The 20061-nt window shown below is 41.4% G+C and overlaps 9 non-coding genes across 9 annotated transcripts; 2 read left to right on the forward strand and 7 right to left on the reverse strand.

The window, feature by feature from the left end:
- Nucleotides 1-3060: 3060 nt before the first annotated feature.
- trnal-caa (transfer RNA leucine (anticodon CAA)) lies at nucleotides 3061-3132 on the reverse strand. Its single transcript has one exon. It is a non-coding gene; the product is annotated as a tRNA-Leu (tRNA).
- A 1591-nt stretch (nucleotides 3133-4723) lies between these two features.
- Nucleotides 4724-4795, reverse strand: trnal-caa (transfer RNA leucine (anticodon CAA)). Its single transcript has one exon. It is a non-coding gene; the product is annotated as a tRNA-Leu (tRNA).
- A 1085-nt stretch (nucleotides 4796-5880) lies between these two features.
- On the forward strand, nucleotides 5881-5953 carry trnav-cac (transfer RNA valine (anticodon CAC)). Its single transcript has one exon. It is a non-coding gene; the product is annotated as a tRNA-Val (tRNA).
- A 1591-nt stretch (nucleotides 5954-7544) lies between these two features.
- Nucleotides 7545-7617, forward strand: trnav-cac (transfer RNA valine (anticodon CAC)). The gene has a single exon. It is a non-coding gene; the product is annotated as a tRNA-Val (tRNA).
- Nucleotides 7618-11681: 4064 nt separating this feature from the next.
- On the reverse strand, nucleotides 11682-11754 carry trnav-cac (transfer RNA valine (anticodon CAC)). The gene has a single exon. It is a non-coding gene; the product is annotated as a tRNA-Val (tRNA).
- A 1693-nt stretch (nucleotides 11755-13447) lies between these two features.
- trnap-agg (transfer RNA proline (anticodon AGG)) lies at nucleotides 13448-13519 on the reverse strand. The gene has a single exon. It is a non-coding gene; the product is annotated as a tRNA-Pro (tRNA).
- A 1290-nt stretch (nucleotides 13520-14809) lies between these two features.
- trnap-agg (transfer RNA proline (anticodon AGG)) lies at nucleotides 14810-14881 on the reverse strand. The gene has a single exon. It is a non-coding gene; the product is annotated as a tRNA-Pro (tRNA).
- A 2193-nt stretch (nucleotides 14882-17074) lies between these two features.
- trnap-ugg (transfer RNA proline (anticodon UGG)) lies at nucleotides 17075-17146 on the reverse strand. The gene has a single exon. It is a non-coding gene; the product is annotated as a tRNA-Pro (tRNA).
- Nucleotides 17147-17418: 272 nt separating this feature from the next.
- trnap-ugg (transfer RNA proline (anticodon UGG)) lies at nucleotides 17419-17490 on the reverse strand. The gene has a single exon. It is a non-coding gene; the product is annotated as a tRNA-Pro (tRNA).
- Between the last annotated feature and the right edge of the window lie 2571 nt (nucleotides 17491-20061).

Genomic DNA, 20061 nt, shown 5'->3' on the forward strand with positions numbered 1-20061 from the left:
ACATGCTACATAGTAGAACACATTCTACGTGCACAAGGGATTTAACAACATCCACAAAAGGCAAGAAATGCAATGCAGCTAATAACAGCAATAAGACTAGCGAGCACCATGTTTTCCATTGGCCGAAAATCAACTTGTAAGTCTTGATAAAGGTCTGCAACTTGCAGCAGTTTCCATGGTGTAGTGGTTATCACATTCGCCTCACACGTGAAAGGTCCCCTGTTAGAAACAGGGTGGAAACAAGGTCTTTTTACTTTCCTTCTTACCTCTATAAATAAGCAAGGAAATAAATGATAGCAAGGTCCTGTGTTTCATCATAAAGTAGTTTGCAACATAGCTGACCACCTCATGTACAGCCGAGCACACACAACACCAAATTTAAAGGGTTCTCATATAGGCAGACCTCAGGCTTCAACATCATGAATGCTGGGTTCCATGAAAATGTCACGCACAAACCTGTGAAATTTCTCATTCATTCAAGTCACTGTATTCTCAGGGCTTTCAATGGATTGCAACTGTACTGTTTAGATTGACTGATAAGATGTTTAACCTCTCTTTTAGCAGGAATCATAGGTGTAATTCCCAAAGAGTTAGAGAAGACAGCTGCAGTCTGAATGAGTGTTGGCCTTGCTTTCAAATTAAGAACCAGTCAAATAGACAACTGAAACCTAAATCATAGCAGAGGATGGTTTCGATTCATCGACCTCTGGGTTATGGGCCCAGCACGCTGCCGCTGCGCCACTCTGCTGTCTTAAACTACAAGATGCTTACTCTGGTGAATATCCTGACAAACTACTTGTAACAAAGTGATTTGGAACCCATCTGAAGTAGTGTTTCTTTCTGAGTCCTGGTTCAATCCACATTTAAAATGGCATTTTTTTGAAGAAAACATTGCAATAAATATCAAACTCTGTGGATCCATTGGGATTTTATTCAAAACGAATAGAATTTGGCTTGCATTCATGTGGTTTGAAAACAAACTGAGAAAGTGTTACAGAAAAAACATCAAGACACTGACGGGATTTGAGCCCAACATCTCCTTTGTAACAAACAGGCACCTTGACTGACAGCTACAGCGCCTGGAACAGCATGGGATTTCAACACGATGTCTATAACCCTACACTGAATTGATGATAGCCAATTTGAGGCGATAGCATTAATTATCAGTAATTTACATTAGTTTAAACAAGCATGGCTTGAAAGTTATGTTGCAAACGTTTTATATAGACACTTTTTTGCAAATTTAAAGAAGGACATGGGCTGTACAAGAAAACCCTCAAATCCTCGTGCTCGCGTCAAGATTTCGTCCCTGGGTGGGCTTGAACCACCATCCTCTCAGTTAACAGCCGAACGCGCTGACCCATTGCGCCACAGAGACTTACTGGTTTACATGATTACTTACTCCCCAAAAAATTATAAAATCTCATGTTACGATGTCCCGATGTCATTGTCTTTGGATTAGCGTAAGTAGAAGTACACTGCTTCAGACTTCAGGGAATCTAATATGCCTTTTGGGTGGAATGCCTGCGTCTTGCGGTTGTCACAAACATTGCTTTTGTCCCTTATGAATATTAGTTAAAATGTAATAAAAGCAACAGAATGCATTGGCCGGGAATCGGACCCAGGTCTCCCGCGTGGCAGGCAAGAATTCTACCACTGAACCACCAATGCCTGTGGAGTAAAAGAGATTTATGAACTCGGTTAAGAGGAAGAACGTTTGAAATGCGGGCTGCGACGAACCAAACATGCTACACTGAATTAATGATAGCCAATATGAGGCGATAGCATTGATTATCAGTAATTTACATTAGTTTAAACAAGAATGGCTTGAAAGTTATATTGCAATTGTGGCACACGTTTTAACTAGAAACTTTTTTGCAAATTTAGAGAAGGACATGGGCTGTACAAGAAAACCCTCAAACCCCTGTGCTCGAGTCAAGATTTTGTCCCTGGGTGGGCTTGAACCACCATCCTCTCAGTTAACAGCCGAACGCGCTGACCCATTGCGCCACAGAGACTTACTGGTTTACATCATTAATTACTCCCAAAAAAATTATAAAATCTTATGTTACGATGTCCCGATGTCGTTGTCTTTGGATTAGCGTAACTGGAAGTACACTGCTTCAGCCTTCGGCGAGTCCAATATACCTTTTGGGTGGAATGCCTGCGTCTTGCGGTTGTCACAAACATTGCTTTTGTCCCTTATGAATATTAGTTAAAATGTAATAAAAGCAACAGAATGCATTGGCCGGGAATCGGACCGAGGTCTCCCGCGTGGCAGGCAAGAAATCTACCACTGAACCACCAATGCTTGTGGAGTAAAAAAAAGTTTTCTAATCTCGGTTAAGAGGAAGAACGTTTGAAATGCGGGCTGCGACAGACAAAACATGCTACAAAGTAGAACACATTCTACGTGCACAAGGGATTTAACAACATCCACAAAAGGCAAGAAATGCAATGCAGCTAATAACAGCAATAAGACTAGCGAGCACCATGTTTTCCATTGGCCGAAAATCAACTTGTAAGTCTTGATAAAGGTCTGCTACTTGCAGCAGTTTCCATGGTGTAGTGGTTATCACATTCGCCTCACACGCGAAAGGTCCCCTTTTCGAAACAGGGTGGAAACAAGGTCTTTTTACTTTCCTTCTTACCTCTATAAATAAGCAAGGAAATAAATGATAGCAAGGTCCTGTGTTTCATCATAAAGTAGTTTGCAACATACCTGACCACCTCATGGACAGCCGAGCACACACGACACCAAATTTAGAGGGTTCTCATATAGGCAGACCTCAGGCTTCAACATCATGAATGCTGGGTTCCATGAAAATGTCACGCACAAACCTGTGAATTTCTCATTCATTCAAGTCACTGTATTCTCAGGGCTTTCAATGGATTGCAACTGTACTGTTTAGATTGACTGATAAGATGTTTAACCTCTCTTTTAGCAGGAATCATAGGTGTGATTCCCAAAGAGTTAGAGAAGACAGCTGCAGTCTGAATGAGTGTTGGACTTGCTTTCAAATTAAGAACCAGTCAAATAGACAACTGAATCCTAAATCATAGCAGAGGATGGTTTCGATCCATCGACCTCTGGGTTTTGGGCCCAGCACGCTTCCGCTGCGCCACTCTGCTGTCTTAAACTCCAGGATGCTGACTCTGGTGAATATCCAGACAAACTACTTGTAACAAAGTGATTTGGAACCCATCTGAAGTAATGTTTCTTTCTGAGTCCTGGTTCAATCCACATTTAAAATGGCATTTTTTTAAAGAAAACATTGCAGTAAACATCAAACTCTGTGGATCCAATGGGTTTTTATTCAAAATGAATAGAATTTGGCTTGCATTCATGTGGTTTGAAAACAAACTGAGAAAGTGTTACAGAAAAAACTTCAAGACACTGACGGGATTTGAGCCCAACATCTCCTATTTAACAAACAAGCACCTTGACTGACAGCTACAGCGCCTGGAACAGCATGGGATTTCAACACGATGTCTATAACCCTACACTGAATTAATGATAGCCAATTGGAGGCGATAGCATTGATTATCAGTAATTTACATTAGTTTAAACAAGCATGGCTTGAAAGTTATGTTGCAAACGTTTTAACTAGAAACTTTTTTGCAAATTTAGAGAAGGACATGGGCTGTACAAGAAAACCCTCAAACCCTCGTGCTCGCGTCAAGATTTCGTCCCTGGGTGGGCTTGAACCACCATCCTCTCAGTTAACAGCCGAACGCGCTGACCGATTGTCATTGTCTTTGGATGGGCGTAACTAGAAGTATACTGATTCAGCCTTTGGTGAGTCCAATATGCCCTTTGGGTGGAATGCCTGCGTCTTGTGGTTGTCACAAACATTGCTTTTGTCCCTTATGAATATTAGTTAATATGTAATAAAAGCAACAAAATGCTTTGGCCGGGAATCGGACCCAGGTCTCCGCGTGGCAGGCGAGAATTCTACCACTGAACCACCAATGCCTGTGGAGTAAAAGAGGTTTCCGAACTCGGTTAAGAGGAAGAACGTTTGAAATGCGGGCTGCGACAGAAAAAACATGCTACAAAGTAGAACACATTCTACGTGCACAAGGGATTTAACAACATCAACAAAAGGCAAGAAATGCAATGCAGCTAATAACAGCAATAAGACTAGCGAGCACCATGTTTTCCATTGGCCGAAAATCAACTTGTAAGTCTTGATAAAGGTCTGCTACTTGCAGCAGTTTCCATGGTGTAGTGGTTATCACATTCGCCTCACACGCGAAAGGTCCCCTTTTCGAAACAGGGTGGAAACAAGGTCTTTTTACTTTCCTTCTTACCTCTATAAATAAGCAAGGAAATAAATGATAGCAAGGTCCTGTGTTTCATCATAAAGTAGTTTGCAACATACCTGACCACCTCATGGACAGCCGAGCACACACGACACCAAATTTAGAGGGTTCTCATATAGGCAGACCTCAGGCTTCAACATCATGAATGCTGGGTTCCATGAAAATGTCACGCACAAACCTGTGAATTTCTCATTCATTCAAGTCACTGTATTCTCAGGGCTTTCAATGGATTGCAACTGTACTGTTTAGATTGACTGATAAGATGTTTAACCTCTCTTTTAGCAGGAATCATAGGTGTGATTCCCAAAGAGTTAGAGAAGACAGCTGCAGTCTGAATGAGTGTTGGCCTTGCTTTCAAATTAAGAACCAGTCAAATAGACAATTGAATCCTAAATCATAGCAGAGGATGGTTTCGATCCATCGACCTCTGGGTTTTGGGCCCAGCACGCTTCCGCTGCGCCACTCTGCTGTCTTAAACTCCAGGATGCTGACTCTGGTGAATATCCAGACAAACTACTTGTAACAAAGTGATTTGGAACCCATCTGAAGTAGTGTTTCTTTCTGAGTCCTGGTTCAATCCACATTTAAAATGGCATTTTTTTGAAGAAAACATTGCAGTAAACATCAAACTCTGTGGATCCATTGGGTTTTTATTCAAAATGAATAGAATTTGGCTTGCATTCATGTGGTTTGAAAACAAACTGAGAAAGTGTTACAGAAAAAACTTCAAGACACTGACGGGATTTGAGCCCAACATCTCCTATTTAACAAACAAGCACCTTGACTGACAGCTACAGCGCCTGGAGCAGCATGGGATTTCAACACGATGTCTATAACCCTACACTGAATTAATGATAGCCAATTGGAGGCGATAGCATTGATTATCAGTAATTTACATTAGTTTAAACAAGCATGGCTTGAAAGTTATGTTGCAAACGTTTTAACTAGAAACTTTTCTGCAAATTTAGAGAAGGACATGGGCTGTACAAGAAAACCCTCAAACCCTCGTGCTCGCGTCAAGATTTCGTCCCTGGGTGGGCTTGAACCACCATCCTCTCAGTTAACAGCCGAACGCGCTGACCGATTGTCATTGTCTTTGGATGGGCGTAACTAGAAGTATACTGATTCAGCCTTTGGTGAGTCCAATATGCCCTTTGGGTGGAATGCCTGCGTCTTGTGGTTGTCACAAACATTGCTTTTGTCCCTTATGAATATTAGTTAATATGTAATAAAAGCAACAAAATGCTTTGGCCGGGAATCGGACCCAGGTCTCCGCGTGGCAGGCGAGAATTCTACCACTGAACCACCAATGCCTGTGGAGTAAAAGAGGTTTCCGAACTCGGTTAAGAGGAAGAACGTTTGAAATGCGGGCTGCGACAGACAAAACATGCTACAAAGTAGAACACATTCTACGTGCACAAGGGATTTAACAACATCAACAAAAGGCAAGAAATGCAATGCAGCTAATAACAGCAATAAGACTAGCGAGCACCATGTTTTCCATTGGCCGAAAATCAACTTGTAAGTCTTGATAAAGGTCTACTACTTGCAGCAGTTTCCATGGTGTAGTGGTTATCACATTCGCCTCACACGCGAAAGGTCCCCTGTTCGAAACAGGGTGGAAACAAGGTCTTTTTACTTTCCTTCTTACCTCTATAAATAAGCAAGGAAATAAATGATAACAAGGTCCTGTGTTTCATCATAAAGTAGTTTGCAACATAGCTGACCACCTCATGTACAGCCGAGCACACACAACACCAAATTTAGAGGGTTCTCATATAGGCAGACCTCAGGCTTCAACATCATGAATGCTGGGTTCCATAAAAATGTCACGCACAAACCTGTGAATTTCTCATTCATTTAAGTCACTGTATTCTCAGGGCTTTCAATGGATTGCAACTGTACTGTTTAGATTGACTGATAAGATGTTTAACCTCTCTTTTAGCAGGAATCATAGGTGTGATTCCCAAAGAGTTAGAGAAGACAGCTGCAGTCTGAATGAGTGTTGGCCTTGCTTTCAAATTAAGAACCAGTCAAATAGACAACTGAATCCTAAATCATAGCAGAGGATGGTTTCGATCCATCGACCTCTGGGTTATGGGCCCAGCAAGCTTCCGCTGCGCCACTCTGCTGTCTTAAACTCCAGGATGCTGACTCTGGTGAATATCCAGACAAACTACTTGTAACAAAGTGATTTGGAACCCATCGGAAGTAGTGTTTCTTTCTGAGTCCTGGTTCAATCCACATTTAAAATGGCATTTTTTTGAAGAAAACATTGCAGTAAACATCAAACTCTGTGGATCCATGGGGTTTTTATTCAAAATGAATAGAATTTGGCTTGCATTCATGTGGTTTGAAAACAAACTGAGAAAGTGTTACAGAAAAAACTTCAAGACACTGACGGGATTTGAGCCCAACATCTCCTATTTAACAAACAAGCACCTTGACTGACAGCTACAGCGCCTGGAACAGCATGGGATTTCAACACGATGTCTATAACCCTACACTGAATTAATGATAGCCAATTTGAGGCGATAGCATTGATTATCAGTAATTTACATTAGAGTAAACAAGCATGGCTTGAAAGTTATGTTGCAAACGTTTTAACTAGAAACTTTTTTGCAAATTTAGAGAAGGACATGGGCTGTACAAGAAAACCCTCAAACCCTCGTGCTCGCGTCAAGATTTCGTCCCTGGGTGGGCTTGAACCACCATCCTCTCAGTTAACAGCCGAACGCGCTGACCGATTGTTATTGTCTTTGGATGGGCGTAACTAGAAGTATACTGATTCAGCCTTCGGTGAGTCCACTATGCCCTTTGGGTGGAATGCCTGCGTCTTGTGGTTGTCACAAACATTGCTTTTGTCCCTATGAATATTAGTTAATATGTAATAAAAGCAACAAAATGCATTGGCCGGGAATCGGACCCAGGTCTCCCGCGTGGCAGGCGAGATTTCTACCACTGAACCACCAATGGCTGTGGAGTAAAAAAAGGTTTCCGAACTCGGTTAAGAGGAAGAACGTTTGAAATGCGGGCTGCGACAGACAAAACATGCTACAAAGTAGAACACATTCTACGTGCACAAGGGATTTAACAACATCCACAAAAGGCAAGAAATGCAATGCAGCTAATAACAGCAATAAGACTAGCGAGCACCATGTTTTCCATTGGCCGAAAATCAACTTGTAAGTCTTGATAAAGTTCTGCTACTTGCAGCAGTTTCCATGGTGTAGTGGTTATCACATTCGCCTCACACGCGAAAGGTCCCCTGTTCGAAACAGGGTGGAAACAAGGTCTTTTTACTTTCCTTCTTACCTCTATAAATAAGCAAGGAAATAAATGATAGCAAGGTGCTGTGTTTCATCATAAAGTAGTTTGCAACATAGCTGACCACCTCATGTACAGCCGAGCACACACAACACCAAATTTAGAGGGTTCTCATATAGGCAGACCTCAGGCTTCAACATCATGAATGCTGGGTTCCATGAAAATGTCACGCACAAACCTGTGAATTTCTCATTCATTTAAGTCACTGTATTCTCAGGGCTTTCAATGGATTGCAACTGTACTGTTTAGATTGACTGATAAGATGTTTAACCTCTCTTTTAGCAGGAATCATAGGTGTGATTCCCAAAGAGTTAGAGAAGACAGCTGCAGTCTGAATGAGTGTTGGCCTTGCTTTCAAATTAAGAACCAGTCAAATAGACAACTGAATCCTAAATCATAGCAGAGGATGGTTTCGATCCATCGACCTCTGGGTTATGGGCCCAGCACGCTTCCGCTGAGCCACTCTGCTGTCTTAAACTCCAGGATGCTGACTCTGGTGAATATCCAGACAAACTACTTGTAACAAAGTGATTTGGAACCCATCTGAAGTAGTGTTTCTTTCTGAGTCCTGGTTCAATCCACATTTAAAATGGCATTTTTTTGAAGAAAACATTGCAGTAAACATCAAACTCTGTGGATCCATGGGGTTTTTATTCAAAATGAATAGAATTTGGCTTGCATTCATGTGGTTTGAAAACAAACTGAGAAAGTGTTACAGAAAAAACTTCAAGACACTGACGGGATTTGAGCCCAACATCTCCTATTTAACAAACAGGCACCTTGACTGACAGCTACAGCGCCTGGAACAGCATGGAATTTCAACACGATGTCTATAACCCTACACTGAATTAATGATAGCCAATTTGAGGCGATAGCATTGATTATCAGTAATTTACATTAGTTTAAACAAGCATGGCTTGAAAGTTATGTTGCAAACGTTTTAACTAGAAATTTTTTGCAAATTTAGAGAAGGACATGGGCTGTACAAGAAAACCCTCAAACCCTCGTGCTCGCATCAAGATTTCGTCCCTGGGTGGGCTTGAACCACCATCCTCTCAGTTAACAGCCGAACGCGCTGACCGATTGTCATTGTCTTTGGATGGGCGTAACTAGAAGTACACTGATTCAGCCTTTGGTGAGTCCAATATGCCCTTTGGGTGGAATGCCTGCGTCTTGCGGTTGTCACAAACATTGCTTTTGTCCCTTATGAATATTAGTTAAAATGTAATAAAAGCAACAGAATGCATTGGCCGGGAATCGGACTCGGGTCTCCCGCGTGGCAGGCGAGAATTCTACCACTGAACCACCAATGCCTGTGGAGTAAAAGAGATTACCGTATTTTCCGCACCATAAGCCGCCCTGTGTTATAAGCCGCGCCTTCAATGAACGGCATATTTCAAAACTTTGTCCACCTATAAGCCACCCCGTGTTATAAGCCGCATCTAACTGCGCTAAAGGAATGTCAAAAAAACAGTCAGATAGGTCAGTCAAACTTTAATAATATATTAAAAACCAGCGTGATGTGGGCGCGCATGGAGTCGTATATCAACATGGACGGAGCTGCGTGAAAAAAGCCACCCGGCCTCTTCGCGTAAACTTACCTTAACCACTCGCTCATCTTTTCTTCATCCATCCATCCCTTCGAGTTAGCTTTTATGATGACGCCGGCTGAAAAGGTCTCTTTTGGCAAGGTCTTCCTTTTGAATATCACCATGGGTGGAAGTTTCTGGCCATTAGCACGGCAAGCTAGAACCACAGTGAAGGATGAATTCTCATTCCCTGTGGTGCGAATATTCACCGTACGTGCTCCCGTTGTATCCACAGTGCGGTTCACAGGAATATCAAAAGTCAGTGGAACCTCGTCCATGTTGATAATGTTCTCTGGCCGGATCTTTTTTTCAGCTATCTTGTTTTTACAATATGCACGGAAAGTAGCCAGCTTTTCTTGAAAGTCTTTAGGCAGTTGCTGTGAAATAGTAGTCCGTGTGCGGATGGAGAGATTGCGTCTTTTCATGAACCGGAAACCTGTCGCTTAGTAGGAGCCATTTTGTGGTCTTTACAGATGTAAACACACAAAGGAAATGAAACGTAATATCCGCGCGCTTCTTCTTCTTCTTCTACGCGGGCGGGTGGTTGCTTACAGTAGAAGAAGAAGCGCTTCCTGTTCTATGGGGGCGGGTGCTTACCTTGGCGGTTACTTGCGTAGAAGAAGAAGCACTTCCTCTTCTACGGGGAAAAAAGATGGCGGCTGTTTACCGTAGTTGCGAGACCGAAACTTTATGAAAATGAATCTTAATATTAATCCATATATAAAGTGCACTGGGTTATAAGCCGCACTGTCAGCTTTTGAGTAAATTTGTGGTTTTTAGGTGCGGCTAATAGTGCGGAAAATACGGTAATGAACTCGGTTAAGAGGAAGAACGTTTGAAATGCGGGCTGCGACGGACCAAACATGCTACACTGAATTAATGATAGCCAATATGAGGCGATAGCATTGATTATCAGTAATTTACTTTAGTTACTCCACAGGCATTGGTGGTTCAGTGGTAGAATTTTCGCCTGCCACGCGGGATACCCGGGTCGGATTTCCGGCCAATGCATTTTTTTGCTTTTATTACATTTTAACTAATATTCATAAGGGACAAAAGCAATGTTTGTGACAACCGCAAAACGCAGGCATTCCACCCAAAGGGCATATTGGACTCACCGAAGGCTGAATCAGTATACTTCTAGTTACGTCCATCCAAAGACAATGACAATCGGTCAGCACGTTCGGCTGTTAACTGAGAGGATGGTGGTTCAAGCCCACCCAGGGACAAAATCTTGACGCGAGCACAAGGGTTTGAGGGTTTTCTTGTACAGTCCATGTCCTTCTCTAAATTTACAAAAAAGTTTCTAGTTAAAACGTTTGCAACATAACTTTCAAGCCATGCTTGTTTAAACTAATGTAAATTACTGATAATCAATACTATCGCCTCAAATTGGCTATCATCAATTCAGTGTAGGGTTATAGACATTGTGTTGAAATCCCATGCTGTTCCAGGCGCTGTAGCTGTCAGTCAAGGTGCCTGTTTGTTAAATAGGAGATGTTGGGCTCAAATCCCGTCAGTGTCTTGACTTTTTTTCTTGTAACACTTTCTCAGTTTGTTTTCAGACCACATGAATGCAAGCCAAATTCTATTCGTTTTGAATAAAATCCCAATGGATCCACAGAGTTTGATGTTTACTGCAATGTTTTCTTCAAAAAAAATGCCATTTTAAATGTGGATTGAGTTGCCTATCGCCTCATTTTTGAGCCAATGTCCTTCTCTAAATTTGCCAAAAAGTTTCTAGTTAAAACGTGTGCCACGTTTGCAACATAACTTTCAACTTACTGCAATGTTTTCTTCAAAAAAATGCCATTTTAAATGTGGATTGAACCAGGACTCAGAAAGAAACCCTACTTTGGGTGGGTTCCAAATCACTTTGTTACAAGTAGTTTGTCTGGATATTCACCAGAGTAAGCATTTAGTAGTTTAAGACAGCAGAGTGGCCCAGCGGAAGCGTGCTGGGCCCATAACCCAGAGGTCGATGAATCGAAACCATCCTCTGCTATGATTTAGGTTTCAGGTGACTATTTGACTGGTTCTTAATTTGAAAGCAAGGCCAACACTCATTCAGACTGCAGCTGTCTTCTCTAACTCTTTGGGAATTACACCTATGATTCCTGCTAAAAGAGAGGTTAAACATCTTATCAGTCAATCTAAACAGTACAGTTGCAATCCATTGAAAGCCCTGAGAATACAGTGACTTGAATGAATGAGAAATTTCACAGGTTTGTGCGTGACATTTTCATGGAACCCAGCATTCATGATGTTGAAGCCTGAGGTCTGCCTATATGAGAACCCTCTAAATTTGGTGTTGTGTGTGCTCGGCTGTACATGAGGTGGTCAGCTATGTTGCAAACTACTTTATGATGAAACACAGGACCTTGCTATCATTTATTTCCTTGCTTATTTATAGAGGTAAGAAGGAAAGTAAAAAGACTTTGTTTCCACCCTGTTTCAAACAGGGGACCTTTCGCGTGTGAGGCGAATGTGATAACCACTACACCATGGAAACTGCTGCAGGTTGCAGACCTTTATCAAGACTTACAAGTTGATTTTCGGCCAATGGAAAACATGGTGCTAGCTAGTCTTATTGCTGTTATTAGCTGCATTGCATTTCTTACCTTTTGTGGATGTTGTTAAATCCCTTGTGCATGTAGAATGTGTTCTACTTTGTAGCATGTTTTGTCTGTCGCAGCCCGCATTTCAAACGTTCTTCCTCTTAACCGAGTTTAGAAAACTCTTTTACAGCACAGGCATTGGTGGTTCAGTGGTAGAATTCTCGCCTGCCACGCGGGAGACCCGGGTCCGATTCCAGGCCAATGCATTCTGTTGCTTTTATTACATTTTAACTAATATTCATTAGGGACAAAAGCAATGTTTGTGACAACCGCAAGACGCAGGCATTCCACCCAAAAGGGATATATTGCACTCACCGAAGACTGAAGCAGTGTACTTCTCGTTACGCTAATCCAAAGACAATGACATCAGGACATCGTAACATGAGATTTTATAATTTTTTGGGGAGTAATGAATCATGTAAACCAGTAAGTCTCTGTGGCGCAATCGGTCAGCGCGTTCGGCTAGTTAAAACGTGTGCCACGTTTGCAACATAACTTTCAGCCATTCTTGTTTAAACTAATGTAAATTATTGATAATCAATGCTATCGCCTCATATTGGCTATCATTAATTCAGTGTAGCATGTTTGGTCCGTCGCAGCCCGCATTTCAAACGTTCTTCCTCTTAACCGAGTTCATAAATCTCTTTTACTCCACAGTCATTGGTGGTTCAGTGGTAGAATTTTCGCCTGCCACGCGGGAGACCCGGGTCCGATTCCCTGCCAATGCATTCTGTTGCTTTTATTACATTTGAACTAATATTCATAAGGGACAAAAGCAATGTTTGTGACAACCGCAAAACGCAGGCATTCCACCCAAAGGGCATATTGGACTCACCGAAGGCTGAATCAGTATACTTCTAGTTACGCCCATCCAAAGACAATGACAATCGGTCAGCACGTTCGGCTGTTAACTGAGAGGATGGTGGTTCAAGCCCACCCAGAGACGAAATCTTGACGCGAGCACGAGGGTTTGAGGGTTTTCTTGTACAGCCCATGTCCTTCTCTAAATTTGCAAAAAAGTTTCTATTTAAAACGTTTGCAACATAACTTTCAAGCCATGCTTGTTTAAACTAATGTAAATTACTGATAATCAATGCTATCGCCTCAAATTGGCTATCATTAATTCAGTGTAGGGTTATAGACATCTTGTTGAAATCCCATGCTGTTCAAGGCGCTGTAGCTGTCAGTCAAGGTGCCTGTTTGTTAAATAGGAGATGTTGGGCTCAAATCCCGTCAGTGTCTTGAAGTTTTTTCTGTAACACTTTCTCAGTTTGTTTTCAAACCACAAAATGAATGCAAGCCAAATCCCCCCCCCCCCCCCCCCCCGTCCCCCTCCAGACCCCAGATTGTAAATAATGTAAATAATTCAATGTGATTCTCTTGTGTGATGACTGTATTATGACGTTAGTATATATATGAACCCCGACTTAAACAAGTTGAAAAACTTATTGGGGTGTTACCATTTAGTGGTCAATTATACGGAATATGTACTTCACTGTGCAACCTACTAATAAAAGTCTCAATCAATCAATCCCTTGAGTGTGTGCAGTTTGGAAAATTGAGCTAAGAGTTTTAAATCACTGTTAAGGGGTTGTCCAGGAATTGAACCTGGGACCTCTCGCACCCTAGGCGAGAATCATACCACTAGACCAACAAGCCCCAAAAAATATAATTTTAGATAAAAATCTCATGAATAGTGAGATTTTAACAGGGAAATCAGACTCCCATGCAGCCCTTACTCTTCCGGGCTACATTATACACCCCTGCTACCACCAAACCCCGCCCCCACCCCAACCCTGCTCCCCCACACATCAACCCCCCCCCCCCCTCCGTGCGTCGGTTGAGGTGGGCGGGGTTTAGTAGCGGGGGTGTATAATGTAGCCGGGAAGAGTTAGGGCTGCATGGGATTCTGGGTATTTGTTCTGTTGTGTTAAGGTGCAGATGTTCTACCGAAATGTGTTTGTCATTCTTGTTTGGTGTGGGTTCACAGTGTGGCGCATTATTTGTAAGAGTGTTAAAGTTTTTTATACCGCCACCGTCAGTGTAACCTGTGTAGTTGTTGACTAAGTATGCCTTGCTGTCACTTACGTGAGCAAGTAAAAGCCCCGTACAACGTGTGGTTGGGCCGGCACGCTGGTTGTAGTGGGCACTAAATGCTGTACCATCACGGCACGTTCGAGAGAACAGTTGCCCTGAAATTTGTAGTCTGCCAAGTATGACGCTGTCAAGCGCCATTCATATAAAACTTGCGGGCCGCACTAACATTCAAATTTCATATTGAGGTGATGGCTGCGTGTCTGAGACCCTTGGTTTATACATAGCACAAAGCAACAAAAAAAACTTTGAATGCAGTGTTATTTCATTCTAAATTTCAAAAGATTTTTGTGGCTCCCATTGTTTTCTTTAATTTGTGAAACTGGTCAAAATGGCTCTTTGAGTGATAAAGGTTGCCGACCCCTGGACTAGACCAACAAGCCCTGAAAAATCAAGTTTCATCAAAAATGTTCATGAATTGCGAGATTTTAACAGGGACATCATTCTGAAACTGGGTTGGTATATTGCACTTTTACCACTAATTTAAAGGTATGGCTATTTTCATGCAAAAAAGAACTAAAGGTTACAAGCTCTGGACCTTTTGCACCCTAAGCGAGAATCATACGACTCGACCAACATAAACCGCAAAAACATGTTTCAACAAAAAGTCTTACAAATTGTGAGATTTTAACAGGGAAATCATTCTGAAACTGTGTTAGTATATTGCACTTTTACCACTAATTTAAAGGTATGGCTATTTTCCTGCAAAAAAGAACTAAGGGTTACAAGCACTGTCCTAAAACAATTAAAGGTTGTAAATTGAGCTACCACTGTATTCGATTTTATACATTTTCATTGATCCCTTCATTGTGTGCAGTTTGGAAAATTGAGCTAAGACTTTTAAATCACTGTTAAGGGCTTGTCCAGGAATTGAACCCGGGACCTCTCGCACCCTAAGCGAGAATCATACCACTAGACCAACAAGCCCTACGGCAACAGTTACCAAATTCTCAAAAAAGTTTATATTTTATCTGGGGAAACAACCTGTAACTGCACTTTTATTAACACAAATTTTGATTCACTACAATTTTCATGCATAAATGAACAAGAGCTTTTTCAGTAATTGAACCCCAGACCTCAGGCGAGAATCAAACAACTAGACCAACAAGTTCTGACTTGTCATTTTGCAAGAATCTCAATAAATGTGACATGTTGATAGGGAACAATCTAAAACTAGGTTAGTATATTGCACTTTTACCACTAATTTAAAGGTATGGCTATTTTCCTGCAAAAAAGAACTAAGGGTTACAAGCTCTGTCCTAAAACAATTAGAGCTTGTAAATTGAGCTACCACTGTATTTGATTTTATACATTTTCGTTGATCCCTTGAGTGTGTGCAGTTTGGAAAATTAAGTTAAGAGTTTTAAATCTCTGTGAAGGGCTTGTCCAGGAATTATACACGGGATCTCTCGCACCCTAAGCGAGAATCATACCAATAGACCATCAAGCCCTATGGCAATTGTTAACAAATTCTCAAAAAAGTTTATATTTTATCTAGGGCGATAACCTGTAACTGCAATTTTATTAACAAAAATTTAGATTCACTACAATTTTCATGCATAAATGAACAAGAGCTTTTTCAGTAATTGAACCCCAGACCTCAGGCGAGAATCATACGACTAGACCAACAAGCTCTGACTTGTGATTTTGCAAAAATCTCAATAAATGTGACATGTTGATAGGGAACACAATCTAAAGCTATAGGTTAGTATAATACACTTTTACCACTAATTTAAAGGTTTGGATATTTTCCTGCAAAAAAGAACTAAGGGTTACAAGCTCTGTCCTAAAACAATTAGAACTAGAAAATTGAGGTATCACTGCATTTTTTTAAATTATTTTCATTGATCCCTTGAGTGTTTGCAGTTTGGAAAATTGAGCTGAGGGTTCAAAAGCACTGTTAAGGGCTTGTCCGGGAATTGAACCAGGGACCTCTCGCACCCTAAGCGAGAATCATACGACTAGACCAGGGGTCGGCAACCCGCAACTCCGGAGCCGCATGCGGCTCTTTGATCACTCTGATGCGGCTCAGCAGCTTACTTGCTGAACCCCCCGATTTTCCTGGGAGATTTCCGGATTTCGGTACCTCTCGCAGAAAACTCCCGGGATTAATATTCTCCAATTTTCACCCTAACAATAATAATAAGGGCGTGCCATGATGGTACAGCATTTAGCGCCCTCTACAATCTGTACAAACAGCGTGTGCCAGCCCAGCCCTTTGTTGTATGCATCTTCTACTTGCACACGCAAGTGACAGCAAGGCATACTTAGTCAACAGCCACACAGGTTACACTGACGGTGGCGGTATAAAAAACTTTAACACTCTTACTAATAATGCGCCACACTGTGAACCCACACCAAACAAGAATGATAAACACATTTCGGGAGAACATCTGCACCGTAAAACAACATAAACACAACAGAACAAATACCCAGAATCCCATGCAGCCCTAACTCTTCCGGGCTACATTATACACCCCTGCTACCACCAAACCCCGCCCCCACCCCAACCCTGCTCCCCCACACATCAGTTGCCCTGAAATTCGTAGTCTGACGGAAAAATCGGGAGGGTTGAAAAGTATGACGCTGTCAAGCGCCATTCATATAAAACTGGCGGGGCGCGCTAACAAACATTCAATTTTCATATTAAGGTGATGGCTGCGTGTCTGAGACCCTTGGTTTATACATAGCACAAAGCAAAAAAAAACAACTTTGTATGCAGTGTTATTTCATTCTAAATTTCAAAAGGTTTTTGTGGCTCCCATTGTTTTCTTTAATTTGTGAAACTGGTCAATATGGCTCTTTGAGTGGTAAAGGTTGCCGACCCCTGGACTAGACCAACAAGCCCCGAAAAAACAAGTTTCATCAAAAATGTTCATGAATTGTGAGATTTTAACAGGGAAATCATTCTGAAACTGGGTTAGTATATTGCACTTTTACCACTAATTTAAAGGTATGGCTATTTTCATGCAAAAAAGAACTAAGTGTTACAAGCTCTGTCCTAAAACAATTAGAGCTCGTAAATTGAGCTACCACTGTATTTGATTGTATACATTTTCATTGATCCCTTCATTGTGTGCAGTTTGGAAAATTGAGCTAAGAGTTTTAAAACACTGTTAAGGGCTTGTCCAGGAATTGAACCCAGGACCTCTCGCACCCAAAGCGAGAATCATACCACTAGACCAACAAGCCCCGAAAAATATAATTTTAGACACAAATCTCATGAATTGTGAGATTTTAACAGGAAATCATTCTGAAACTGGGTTAGTATATTGCACTTATACCACTAATTTAAAGTTATGGCTATTTTCCTGCAAAAAAGAACTAAGGGTTACAAGCTCTGTCCTAAAAAAATTAGAGCGTGTAAATTGAGCTACCATTGTATTTGATTTTATACAATTTCATTGATCCCTTCATTGTGTGCAGTTTGGAAAATTAAGCTAAGAGTTTTAAATCACTGCTAAGGGCTTGTCCGGGAATTGAACCCGGGACCTCTCGCACCCAAAGCGAGAATCATACCACTAGACCAACAAGCCCCGAAAAATATAATTTTAGATACAAATCTCATGAATTGTGAGATTTTAACAGGGAAATCATTCTGAAACTGGCTTAGTATATTGCACTTTTACCACTAATTTAAATGTATGGCTATTTTCATGCAAAAAAGAATTAAGGGTTACAAGCTCTGTCCTAAAACAATTAGAGCTTGTAAATTGAGCTACCACTGTATTTGATTTTATACATTTTCATTGATCCTTGAGTGTGTGCAGTTTGGAAAATTCAGCGAAGCGTTTTAAATCACTGTTTAGGGCTTCACCGTGAATTGAACCCGGGACCTCTCGCACCCTAAGCGAGAATCATACCACTAGACCAACAAGCCCCAAAAAAAATCAACTTTCATCAAAAATGTTCATGAATTGTGAGATTTTAACAGGGAAATCATTCTGAAACTGGGTTAGTATATTGCACTTTTACCACTAATTTAAAAGTATGGCTATTTTCCTGCAAAAAAGAACTAAGGGTTACCAGCTCTGTCCTAAAACAAATAGAGCTCGTAAATTGAGCTACCACTGTATTTGATTTTATACATTTTCATTGATCCCTTCATTGTGTGCAGTTTGGAAAATTAAGCTAAGAGTTTTAAATCACTGTTAAGGGCTTGTCCAGGAATTGAACCTGGGACCTTATGCACCCTAAACAAGAATCATACCACTAGACCAACAAGCCCCAAAAATTATCATTTTAGATAAAAATCTCATGAATTGTGAGATTTTAACAAGGAAATCATTCTGAAATTGTGTTATTATATTGCACTTTTACCACTAATTTAAAGGGGAACATTATCACCAGACCTCTGTAAGCGTCAATATATACCTTGATGTTGCAGAAAAAAGACCATATAATTTTTTGACCGATTTCCGAACTCTAAATGGGTGAATTTTGGCGAATTAAACGCCTTTCTAATATTCGCTCTCGGAGCTATGACGTCACAACGTGACGTCACATCGGGAAGCAATCCGCCATTTTCTCACTTTCGTCGGTGTGTTGTCGGAGGGTGTAACAACACGAACAGGGACGGATTCAAGTTGCACCAGTGGCCCAAAGATGTGAAAGTGGCAAGAAATTGGACGAAATTTGTTCAAAATACGAGGCTGTGGGGAAAGCCGACGAAATGGTCAGTCGTTTGTTCCGCACACTTTACCGACGAAAGCTATGCTACGACAGAGATGGCAAGAATGTGTGGATATCCTGCGACACTCAAAGCAGATGCATTTCCAACCATAAAGTCAAAGAAATCTGCCGCCAGACCCCCATTGAATCTGCCGGAGTGTGTGAGCAATTCAGGGACAAAGGCCCTCGGTAGCACGGCAAGCAATGGCGGCAGTTTGTTCCCGCAGACGAGCGAGCTAAACCCCCTGGATGTCTTGGCTCACACCGTCCCTTATGCCACCGAAGATGATCAAGAGAAGAATATCGACCCTAGCTTCCCTGGCCTGCTGACATCAACTCCAAAACTGGACAGATCAGCTTTCAGGAAAAGAGAGCGGATGAGGGTATGTCTACAGAATATATTAATTGATGAAAACTTTATTCATTACTCGCGGCTTTACGTAAATTATTATACATAAACTGTGTTTGCCAATAATTTAGCTTAACAATATTTATTTTTTTCAATCATTCGAGTACATTCGGGTAGTCTTATGTAATGCAGTATTTTGTGTCTATTTAGGTATGGTTAACCTGAGTGCTGAAATCGTGGAAAAATATATCTTCTTAGTGCGCCTGAAATGGGCTGTCTGCACTCTCAAAGTGCATGTTGTTGCCAAATGTATTTCATATGCTGTAAACCTAGTTCATAGTTGTTAGTTTCCTTTAATGTCAAACAAACACATACCAATCGTTGGTTTGAAGGCGATCGCCGAATTCGTCCTCGCTTTCTCCCGTGTCGCTGGCTGTCGTGTCGTTTTCGTCAGTTTCGCTTGCATACGGTTCAAACCGATATGGCTCAATAGCTTCAGTTTCTTCTTCAATTTGGTTTTCGCTACCTGCCTCCACACTACAATCATCCGTTTCAATACATGCGTAATCTGTTGAATCGCTTAAGCCGCTGAAATCCGAGTCTGAATCCGAGCTAATGTCGCTATGGCTTGCTGTTCTATCCGCCATGTTTGTTTGTTTGTCACTATGTGACGTCACAGGAAAATGGACGGGTGTATATAACGATCGTTAAAATCAGGCACATTGAAGCTTTTTTAGGGATATTGCGTGATGGGTAGAATTTTGAAAAAAACTTCGAAAAATAAAATTAGCCACTGGCAACTGATTTTTAATGGTTTTAACCCTTCTGAAATTGTGATAATGTTCCCCTTTAAGTGTTTTTAAATCCCTGCAGCTTCCATGACTGTTACACACTTGTGTCTACTGGCCTGATACTTAAACCTGAACATCTTATCACACACAGTGCAACTAAACGGTTTCTCTCCAGTGTGTGTTCTCATGTGTGTGGTCATGATTTGCTTTCTGGAGAAACTCATCTTACAAACAGAGCAAGCAAAAGGTTTCTCTCCAGTGTGTGTTCTCATGTGTCTGGTCATGATTTGCTTTCT

Source organism: Nerophis lumbriciformis, linkage group LG28 (assembly GCF_033978685.3).
Source record: "Nerophis lumbriciformis linkage group LG28, RoL_Nlum_v2.1, whole genome shotgun sequence".
Lineage (NCBI taxonomy): Eukaryota > Metazoa > Chordata > Actinopteri > Syngnathiformes > Syngnathidae > Nerophis > Nerophis lumbriciformis.